Below are 11,873 nucleotides of genomic sequence, written 5' to 3'. Positions count from 1 at the left end.
TTCCCAACTCCTCAAGTGTGGGGTCCCCACTGACCCTCCATGGCAGAAACACACACCCTTCAAGCCTCCCCCTGCCCATGTCCCTGCTCCTTTATCACCAAAGCTTTGTCGTTCGGCTGCTGTTGCCACCTCCCACCCTCTGTGGACACCAGTGTGGATTCCCTCAGGGCTCTCCCACCTCCTGCTCGGCCAGCAAGCCCTTCACCCTCTTTGTCCAGGTTTCTGTTTTTTGAAGATGCACGTGGTAGAACTAAGTGCTGCAGCAAGTTTTATGGTTCAATGAATTAGTCACTACAAATTCATGATCCGTATCCACACTGAGTTACCCCTACACACTATTTTTATTATAAGGGGTCCAGATGTGCAATTCTAACTCACATCCCAGGGGTGACTTGAGGTTAAATTGTGACTATAGAACTTCAGAAGAGTCTTACAGTTCGGTTTTGGTTTCCTATCACACAGCACTGTGTGTATGTCATGGTTTTGATTGTAAATATTCCCCAAAGGTTCATGCGCTAAAGGTCTGGTCACCAGCCTCTGGCACACAACTGGGAGGCAGTGGAACCTTTAGGAAGTGGGGCCCTGTGGAAGAAGTGAGGTCATTGGGGTCGTGCCCTTGAAGGGAAGAGTGGGATCCTGGCCCCTTCCAGTTTGTCTGTTTGTTTCCGGGTCAACACGTGGTGAGTAATTTCTTGCACCATAAACTCCCTACACTGACAATTCTGCCTTACCACAGGCCCAAAGACAATAGGGCCAAGTAACTATGGACTGAAACCTCTGAAACCATGAGCCAAAAATGAACATTTCCTCTTTATAAGTTGACTTTTCTAGGTACATTGTCACAGCAACAGAAATAGGACAGTAAGAGTGCCTGCACTGTGTAGTACCTATGGTTGGATAGTAGGTAATTGCATAAGGGGTAAAAGATTAATATACAGACTCCTGGAAGCTGGCTGTCGTGACCAGAGCAGATTCCATGCAGGAACTTGAGACTTTTGTCGGCCAGAAAGTTGCAATGGCCTAAGGCCTGGAAAGATAAGAAACTTGTATTGAATATACTCCTGGGGTAGCCAGTTACATGGCAGCAGATGTGGTTTCTATGGATAAAGGAAACTAGACCCTGACAAGATGACCTCCATGAGATAATCTGCAGAGAGGGAAAATTAATTTTTTTAAAGAAGCAAAGATGTTTTGAGTTTTCAACCCCCCGCCAAAGCAAGAATGATTATTAAGACCTTTTCTTTTTTTCTTCCTTTTAAAGTCAATTTTTAGGTGGAAATCTCATTATCCAAAAATACAACCTTATCAAAAACAGGATTCCAGAATTAAGTTGCAAGAATATCCCTGTAATGATAGAAAGTCACGTGATATTTTATTACTGTTTACTTGGTTATTGTTTTCTTTCGTGAAATATATATTTGTAGAGATTCCTCTTGATTTCCAAATTGAAGGTCCATAAATGACAAATATGTTCTAGTAACTAATATCAGAAAAATCTGGCTGCTGAAACTAGTTCATGCATTATAGGGTCAAAGGACAAGCTTTGAGGAAGACCCTGGTAAAACTTCACTTTCTTTATACAAATCCAACTGGTTTATAAGATAATTTTATGACATTTTAACCACAAGCTGCAGATTCAATCTTTGAGATATTTCCTTTTGTACAAATCTTAGCATTTAGGAAAAGGTTTTATATAATCAAAGAAGAAAAGCCCTTTATTTTTATTATGACTGACAAGACTAATTTGGCATAAAAATTTCCATTGCTTTCTAGTGTGATTTTAAGTGAGAGGGAAGGGGACTCAACTTAGTCTAACTTCTATATTCTCTGACTTAATGAATTTAGCTTTTGTTCTAAAGTTGTATTGCTTTTTAGCTAAATATTCAGTAAATATTATTCTCTCTAGCATGTCTCATTTATTATCTGAAAATTTTAGCATTTGCTCTTTAAAAGTCAATTAAATATTTTTGTATAAGCATATAATTAAATATTTGGACATATGCATATCTCATAAAAATATCCAAAAATAATTGTCTTCATAAATTTTCTTCCACATTTTCCATCAAGAACACTTCAAAAAGTTTTAATTCAACTAGGGAATAAATACAGAATGCATTTTAATAAAATAAATCTGTGATCCATAATTTAATGTGTTTTTAGAAGCAAGCTTCTCAAATCTATTTTACATGAATTTCATGCTAGAAACATATTGTAATGACATGGATATTCTAGTACTTTCTCCTCATTTAAAAAAAAAAATTACCTTAACATTGTAATTAAAACTCCAAGGAGGCATAAACCTTATAATTATAGCAAATCATGATCATAGAAAGAATAACTCACACTTTTAAGGAAAAAAAATTTGAGTGAATCAACAAATTGCATAAAATATTATATTCTGAGTTGTCAAGCCAGTCCTCAACCCGCTAGTTCCTGTCCCAAAGCTTCACCCATCACACCGGCCAATGAGCGGTCCCTGTCGCCCCCTTCCTGCCTCAGGTCTTGCTCTTCCCTTGAGATCAGTTTGTTGGGAGTGTGAAAGGAGAAGGCCCAGGGATGCCCTGACCCCTTTTTCTGCCCATCTCAATGCCACTACCGCCATGGGCCTCACCATCTCTTCTCTGTTCTCCCGCCTCTTTGGCAAGAAGCAGATGCATATTTTGATGGTTGGATTGGATGCTGCTGGCAAGACGACTATTCTGTATAAACTGAAGTTAGGGGAGATAGTTCCCACCATTCCTAACATTGGTTTTAACATGGAAACAATAGAGTATAAGAACATTTGTTTCACTGTATGGGATGTTGGGGGTCAAGATAAAATCAGGCCTCTCTGGAAGCATTACTTCCAGAATAGCCAGGGTCTTATTTTTGTGCTAGATAGCAATGATCGTGAAAGAATTCAGGAAGGAGCCCAAGTACTGCAAAAAATGCTTGAGGAAGATGAGCTGCAAGATGCAGTGCTGTTGCTTTTTGCAAACAAACATGATTTCCCAAATGCTATGGCTATCAGCGAAATGACAGATAAATTAGGCTTTCAGTCTCTCCGCAACAGAACATGGTATGTTCAAGCCACTTGGGCTACACAAGGAACTGGTCTGTATGAGGGACTTGATTGGCTGTCAAAGGAGCTTTCAAAATGTCAAATGAAACTGGATATCTAACTAAGGACACATTTTGATAGAATTGGTCTAGGCTTGTTACAACAAAATTAGTTTGCATCTTGGATATTAAACTGTATCTGGGACTGGTTTGGGCAGAATATTACAGCGTTTAAACTTATTTTGCTGCCAGTTATTGTTTACCAAGTATAATGTTGCTCTTTAGCAATATGCTTGGTTTTAAAGAAATTCTCCTTGGGGGAAAAAAGTATCCTCTTTTAATTTTGACTTCCTTTAAACCTAAATGCCTGGACATAGCTATTGTGACACCTTTAAATAAATCAGTTTTGAATGTTTTTTGAGCCTACAACAAATAATGTTTTAAAGTTATTATCCCCTTGCTACTTTATTGATACCTGTATCATTCCTGGGACAGTCTGCTGATTTGAACATGTATCATTGCATTTGTATTTATTTCTATCCCTTGCCAAAAGGATTTTCTAATACTGCTTGTACCAGCCAGGGAAATGCTCCAAAACATTATTCAGCTCTCTTGCATTGAGGAACTTAATATTTTTTCCCTATTATTGACTCCTGGCTTCCATCAGCCAAACTTAACCTTGGTGTGGTTTGGATTTGATAGCTAATTCTGTGCTGATTGCAAAGAGTTCATATTGAGATGGCTTTTAATACTCAGCAGATTGTCTTTCTTTACATTATTATCTTCTTTATGTTGCATGTTGCTTTTGGTATCAGCCTGACTCTTTGCCCAGTATATGATAGTTCTGCTGGTGTTTTGTTTATTGATGAACATATTTTCATTAAGAGATTTTTTTTAAACTCAGCAAACACAATGAATAAGTTTTCTTCATAACCCATTTGAAATTATTCCTAAAAAAAAACAAAAAACATTATATTCTAATGGCACATTTTAATGTCATGCACACAGGGGTGAATGGTAAGTGTGTTGGCAGTTGCGTTGGGAGATAAGAGAAGTCCAAGTCCATTCTCTTTGGAGTTGCTTGTTTAAGATAGTTTTCTATTTTCAAAAATGGTTAGGGAATTACCTTGTGCAGAATGGCATCAGATGGCATTAGCCCCCTCTCTCCCTTCCTAGATACAGAGCCAGGAGTTTTCTGTAGTGGGATGGAGAAACACAACAATCAACATGGCCTTGCCTGTGTGTGTGTCATCCTTGGGCCTGGAGTTAGGCACAGCATGTAGATGAAATGTAGGTTTTCTTTTTTAATATATATTTGTAATATGTATGTTTTTAATTTCTATTTTACTCAAATGTTTTTCAATATTAACTGCTATAGAAAAATATAGCTTAATTTATAATAGTTTTTTCAAAATGGAACAGGGTTGAAATAATTGAGAAAAAACAACCTTCTATCTTACTGGTTATCATGAAACTTTAAGAGAAAATGAAGGCATTGCTATAACAGAATGATATGCTCAATTGTATTGAAGGTACACTCATACATTGCTGGTGGGACAGCAAATTGATTCAACCACTCTGTAAAGCAGTATGGAGATTCCTTAGAAAACTTGGAATGGAACCACAATTTGATCCAGCTATCCCACTCCTCCTTTTATACCCAAAGGACTTAAAATCAGCATACTACAGTGAAGCAGCCACCTCAATGTTTATAGCAGCTCAATTCCATAGCTAAACTATGGAACCAACCTAGGTGCCTTTCAAAGGATGAGTGGATAAAGAAATTGTGGTACATATACACAATGGAATATTACTCAGTTTCAAAGAACAGTGAAATTATGGCATTTGCTAGTAAATGGATGGAACTGAAGAATATCGTGCTAAACCAAATAAGCCAATCCCCAAAATCTAAAGGCCAAATGTTTTCTCTGATATGAGGATGCTGCTCCGTAATTGGATAAGCAGTGGCTAGGAAATAATGGAGGAACTTTGTATTGGGCAGAGGGAAATGTGGATTTTTCTATTCCCAAATATAGAGGGAGGGGAGAAGCCACTGAAAGCTGATTCAACTAGGGTCCCAAGTCTCCACAAATTAGTGGAGGTCTTAGCCAACTTCTTCTGCAGAAGGTAGAAGCTGATCCTGCACCAACACTACATATGGAAAGTGGCCAACTAGAAATGGAAATTCAGTAGGGTCTGAAGACCTCATTTCTCCCTTTTCCAGTATTTACACATCCACATGATTTGGGGTGAGAATTTACTCTGGGAGTTTTGGGGATTTTTTAATCTGTAAAATGAGGGCTAGATGGTCCATGAGGTTCTCCATCCTATTCTACTTTAAAATAACCAGTGTCTGGAATTATGCACCAACTAGAGGAGACCCAATTGCAAACCAATCTCTGGGTGATAATTCTAAGCTGTTATTTTATTTCTATGTTAAACTTGTTAAACGTTAAGTTTCCTAAATTCAAGTGAAAATTGGAAGACTTGGAGTCAATGCAAGGAAGCATGAGTTGTAAAATAAAAGCTAAAGGAGACAGTCATACCAAATGATAGGAGTGGCTACATGGCATTTTGTATTAGATATATATAGATATATAGAGTATGTATTTTCATTGTATAAATCATTGGAGCCTGTTAAATAAGAAGGAAAATAATTTTTTTCTTATTGTTTCCAGAGTTTTTTCAGTAACCACAAGAATCTTCAAGAAAGTATTTCTCACTTTAAAAAAAAATGCAACTTTAAAGGGATTATACACCATGATTAAGTGGAATTTATTCCTGGTATGCAAAATGGAGCTCAATATAATATAGTCATTGACGGATTAAAGGAAAAACCCACATGATCATCTCAGTTGGTAAAGAAAAAGAAATGGACCAAATTCAACACCCTTTTATGTTTACAAAAAAGCAAACAATAGGCTACCTCAATACAATAAAGGCCAGATACGAAAAGTCCCACAGTTTACATCATACTGAAAGTTGAAAAATTGAAACCTTTTCCTCTAAGAACAGGAATAAAATAGGATGCCCACTCTCCACTCTTCTTTAAAGTTCTATCCAGTGCAATTAAGCAAGAAAAAAGTGAAAGAACTCATTCTTGCCGTTGAACATCTTTCCTCCAACAACCCGAGCTACCCTGGTCATCTTCCCTAGCACTGGGTCCTAGCCATTGGTGGACTGTAAAACAATTTTTTAAGGTTTGTTCCAATTTTAGTATTATTAACACTAGGAAATAATCAATTACATAATTATATATAATATATGTGGATGATATGTATAGATATAATTAATAATAATATATCAGCATAATTCAGCTGATATTTTGGGTCAGCAAGCATGATAAATGTGCAAAAATTACTTCAGAGAAATCAGAACCAAAGGAATTTCGAGGTGTGGGGCAGCTTGAATCTGTGATAGGGTGTGGAGGGTTCAGAACATCCAGTGGTTACGGAGAGGTGGAAAAACACAGAAACGAGCAGGAGAAAATGTTTTCTAAAGACAGTTTCATTCCTTCCATTCTTCTGTTCTGTGGAGTTGCACTCCCCAACATTCAAACTACCAGCTCAGTCCACCTCTGATTCAATGATATCATATGTTCAACAGAGTTCTTGTAATTTACTATAGCATCTTTCCTCTAAACTTTAAAATATGATGAAAGAATGTAGATCTGTCATTGACAATTTATAGATTTGTTGTTCCTGTTCTTGAATTTCATATAGATGGAAGCATACAGTATATAAACTTTCATGTCTAGCTTCTTTTCATCAAAATCATTATTTTGAGATTCATCCTTCTTGTTGTATGAATCAGTAATTTATTGCATAATATTTCTGAACATGAACACATCACAATTTGCTTAGCCATTCATCTGTCCATGGATATTTGTGTCTTTGCAAATTCTTAGCAGCTATGTATAAATCTGTACAACATGTAAACATTTTTATACAAGTATTTTGTGGAAATTTTTTTTCCATTTCTCTTAGGCAGATACCCCGGAGTAAAGTTGTTACATCATGTAGTAAGTGTACTGTATCAGAAACTGCCAAAGACTTTTCGAAAATGGTTGTACAATTTTACCCCGACACCAACAAGTATGGAGGTAACAGCAGCCCCATATTTTCATTGATATTTGGTATTGCCAATCTTTTCAGTGGTAGCCATCCTAACGGATGTGAACTGGTGATTTTTAGCTTGCATTTCACCTTTTCATAGACTGTCCACATATCTTCTTTTGTGAGATGTGTATTCAAATCATTTTCTTTGTTGTTGTTGTTGTTTGAGTTGTTAGTGTTTTATTTATAATCTGGAGGCATTCTTTATATGTTCTAGTTATGAATCCTTTGTCAAATGTATATATAGTTAATAGTCTCTGCCAGTCTGTGTTCGCATTTGTATTTTCTTAATGGTCTTGTAAAGAATAGGTCTTTAATTTTATGAAGTTCAGTTTTTCAATTGTTCTTCTTTTGTGGTTAGGGCTTTCAATGGCCTTTCTAAGAAACTTTTACCTACTCAAGATCATGATGATATTTTCCTGTATTCTTCCAGGAGGTTTAGAGCTTCATACATTAAGTTCAGACTTATTCTTGCTCTCAAAGTAACCTGAATATGGTGTGAGATAGGGATTAGCTCTCCTCTGCCCATGCGCACACATAACACATGCACATTTATCTAGTTGCTCCCACATCATCATTTTATTTTTTAATTAATTGCTCTTATTTTTTAAATACATGACAGCAGAATGCATCACAATTCTTAATTCACATATCGAACACAATTTTTCATACATAGAGTATGTTCACACCAATTCATGTCTTCATACATGTACTTTGGATAATGATGTCCATCACATTCCACCATCATTGCTAACCCCCTGCCCGCTCCCTTCCCCTCCCACCCCTCTGCCCTATCTAGAGTTTGTCTATTCCTCCCATGCACCCCCTCCCTACCCCATTATGAGTCAGTCATCTCATTTCAGAGAAAATATTCGCCATTTGTTTTTTGGGGATTGGCTAACTTCACTTAGCATTATCTTCTCCAACTGCATCCATTTACCTACAAATGCCATGATTTTATTCTCTTGTATTGCTGAGTAATATTCCATTGTGTATATATGCCACATTTTTTAAAATCCATTCATCTCCTGAAGGACATTTAGGTTGGTTCCATAGTTTAGCTATGGTGAATTGTGCTGCTACAAACATTGACCCACATCATTATTTTAAAACTCTATTTTTTTCCGATAAATTGTTTTGGCACATTTGTTAAAATCCAGTTGACTACATGAGTGTGTCTAATTATGTCCTACTGATCTGTTTGTCTATCATTATGTCAATATCACACTAATTTAATCAAGTAGCTTTACAGAAAGTCTTGGAATCAGATATGTTAGTCCTCCAACATTACTTACTTTTCAAGAATTTGGCTACTCTAACCCCTATGTCTAGAATCAACTTATAAATTTTAGAGTGAAGTTTAAGGGATTTTGATGAATATTGATTTGAATTTATAGATTTAAAATGCAGAGAATAGACATGGTATCCTTAATGAATCTTCCAATCCATGAGCATGAACTATTTCTCTATTTAACTAATAATTTACTTATATAATTAAAGTGTTTTAGCAACATTTCTGTGTAGAGGTCTTACATGTCTTCTGTTAAATTGTCTAAAGTACATTTTATCTTTTAGTAGGAAAATAAAATGAAACATATGTAGAAAATAAAATTGTATAGAACTTTTACTAAAATTGTTTTTTGTATATTAGCCTTGTATGTTATGATCTTGTTAAATTTATTGGCTTCTTCTGGTAATTGTTTTGGGTCTCATGGGGTTTTTCTACAGGAACAGTCACATCATCTGTGATTCATGTTGGTTTCATACTTCCTTTTCATCTTGGTTTCTCATTTCTTTTTCTCACCCCCCACACACTAGCTAGGCCTTACAGCACATGGTAGCTTGTTTCTGAACATTAAATGTTCACTATTAAATAGACTAAATAGCTATTGGATTTTTCTAGATGCCATTTATAAATTTAAGGAAGTTCTTTTCAATTTTAGTTTGCTGATAATTTTTGCAATGAATGGTGTTAGGTGTTGTTAACTGCTTTTCTTCTTCTTCCTCTCTCTCTCTCTCTCTCTCCCCGCCTCTTTTTGTCTCCACCAGGATGACTACTGGTTTTTCTCTACTTCCCTGTAATATGACAAATTATGCTGATTGATTTTCTTATGTTAAACACAAATACCCATTTAAGCATGTTTTTTTTTTAAGACAGAGAGAGAATTTTAATATTTATTTTTTAGTTCTTGGCGGACACAACATCTTTGTCTATATGTGGTGCTGAGGATCGAACCCGGGCCGCACGCATGCCAGGCGAGCGCGCTACCGCTTGAGCCACATCCCCAGCCCAATTTAAGCATGTTGATTTTCTCTTTATATATTAATGAATTTGATTCTCTTTTGTTGATGAATTTTTGCATCTGTATTCATAATGAATATTGGTCTACAAGTTTCTCTTCATATAATCGTTATGTCAAACTTTCTTAGTAGTGTTATACTGATCCACAAAAGAGTTGGGAAATCTTTCTTTTCCATTTTCTAAAATTTTGTAAGATGAACTACATTTTTCATTAATTGTTTGATAGAAGTCCTGAGTAAAATTATCTGAGCCTGGAAAGGATTTTGCAGGGGAATGTTTGTTTTGTCTTTTGTTTTTGTGAGCAAGTGTTTTTTTTGGTGGTTTTTTTTTTGTTGTTGTTGTTTGTTTGTTTGTTGCTTGTTTTGGAGGGGTACTGGAGATTGAACTCAGGGGCAGTTGGCTACTGAGCCACATCTCCAGCCCTATTTTATATTTTATTTAGAGACAGGGTCTCACTGAGTTGCTTAGAACCTTGCTGTTGCTGAGCCTGGCTTTGAACTCGCCATCCTCCTGACTCAACCTCCAGAACTGCTGGGATTTCAGGCGTGCACCACTGTGCCTGGTTGCAAGTTTTTGATTATGAATTCAAATTCTTGACTTACTGAATTAATAGTCATAAAACCAATCAGAGTTTTCTTTTGCTTTACACATCAGTTAAGTTGCATTTTTCAAGGAATTTGACCATTTCATCCAAGTTATCAAATTTATTGGCATAGTTTTTTATAATATTCCCTTATTTTCCTTGCAATGCCCACAGTCTGTAAGGATAGCATTCTTGATATTCACAATTGTGTTCTGTATCATTTTCTCATGGTTAGTGTTGCTAGGGACTGACCAATCTTACTAAACTTTTAAAGGAACTAACTCATGACTTTATTTTCACTACCATATTAATCTTGTTTGTTTCACCGATTTCTGTTTCAATCATTGTCATTTCCTTCCTTCCAATGACTTTGGCTTTAATCTGGTCTCCTTGTTCTGGTTTTGTAAAGCTTAAAAAGTTGATATTGGGCCTCTCTTTTTTCCTAATGCTATAGACATTCAGGCTATGCATTTCTCTCGAAGCACTGCATTAGCTGCTTCCCCATAATTCACTCTCTCATGATTTCATCATTATTAAGCTTAAAATATGTTCTAATTTTAATTTCCCTTGTGATTTCTTTGACACGTGGGTTATCTTGAAAAGTGTCATTTAATTTCCAAGTACTGGGGTTTTTTTTATTTCTAATTTAATTCTGTTGTGATTAGAGAAAATAATTTTAACCTTTAGAAATTTTGGTGGCCTTGGTTGATAGTGCAGCATATTTCATGAGCATTCTGTGTGCACTTGAAAAAAGGTGTATGTTCTGTGGTTACCAATCTAAGTCAACACTGACAGTGTTCAAATTTGCTACATCTGTATTGATTTTGCCTAGTTATATTAGTTTCTGAGAAAAGGATGTAAAAATCTCCAAATTGAGTTGTACATTTTCTATTTCTCCATCAAATATTTCAGCACTACATTATCATCAAATTCATAAAAATAAATAAAATATACTCTTATCTCTGATAATACACCTAGTGTTGAGGTGTTCTTTGACTACTGTATTTTTCTGGTACCAGGGATTGAACCCAGGGGCTCTTAACCACTGAGCCACATCTTCAGCCCTTTTTTATATTTCATTTCGAGACAGGGTCTTGCTGAGTTGCTTAGCAGCCTTGCTGTGAATTGCTGAGGCTCTGAACATGCAATCTCCCTGCCTCAGCCCCCAGAGCCTGGGATTTCATCTGCTGTTTTTATAGCCACACAGCTTCCTCCTGCCTGTCATTTGCATGCATATCTTCTTCCAGTCTCATTTTTTTGACCTTATTGATTCCTGAGGTGTTTACCATAGAGCTATATCTTGTTTATCCAGACTGACAATCTCTAGTGTTTGGAATGTTTCATTTAATTAGATTAAATTCAGTCAGTTACATGGTAGTATTTAAATTTTTCATTTTGCTGCTTATGATCTATCTATCCCAAGTGATTTTTGTCTGTTTCTCCATCCTTGCCTTTTTTTGGTTTAATAGGATATTTTTCACCCTAGATTTTAATTTCTCTGTCAGTTTTTAATTTATGTCTCCCTCTATTGTGTTTTATCAGTTTCTTTAGAAAATCTGATATACGACTTTAGCTTATTATATTCTACACAGATCTAATATTGTACCACTTACAGAAAAACATTTTAAAAAATTGCAGTGTAATTCCACGTGCCCCCTCCTCTGTGCCAATGCTCTCACGTACTCTGCATCAGCATACAATAAAAACCTCACAAAGCAGTGCTACGAATTTTGTTTTACACAATTTTCTTTTAAAGAAGTCCAGAGGGACCAGGTGTGGTGGCACACGCCTGTAATCCCAACAGCTCAGAAGGCTGAGGCAGGAGGATTGTGAG

The 11,873-nt window shown here is 36.1% G+C and overlaps 1 pseudogene; it reads left to right on the top strand.

Annotated features, from left to right (window-relative positions):
• The first annotated feature begins 2,600 nt into the window (after window positions 1–2,600).
• Window positions 2,601–3,161, top strand: LOC114105380 (ADP-ribosylation factor 4 pseudogene; annotated as a pseudogene).
• The last annotated feature ends 8,712 nt before the right edge of the window (window positions 3,162–11,873 follow it).

This window comes from Marmota flaviventris, chromosome 14 (genome assembly GCF_047511675.1).
Source record: "Marmota flaviventris isolate mMarFla1 chromosome 14, mMarFla1.hap1, whole genome shotgun sequence".
In the NCBI taxonomy this organism is placed as follows: domain Eukaryota; kingdom Metazoa; phylum Chordata; class Mammalia; order Rodentia; family Sciuridae; genus Marmota; species Marmota flaviventris.
Note: the sequence above shows the minus strand (reverse complement) of the source record. Positions and strands in the feature narration are given on the sequence as shown.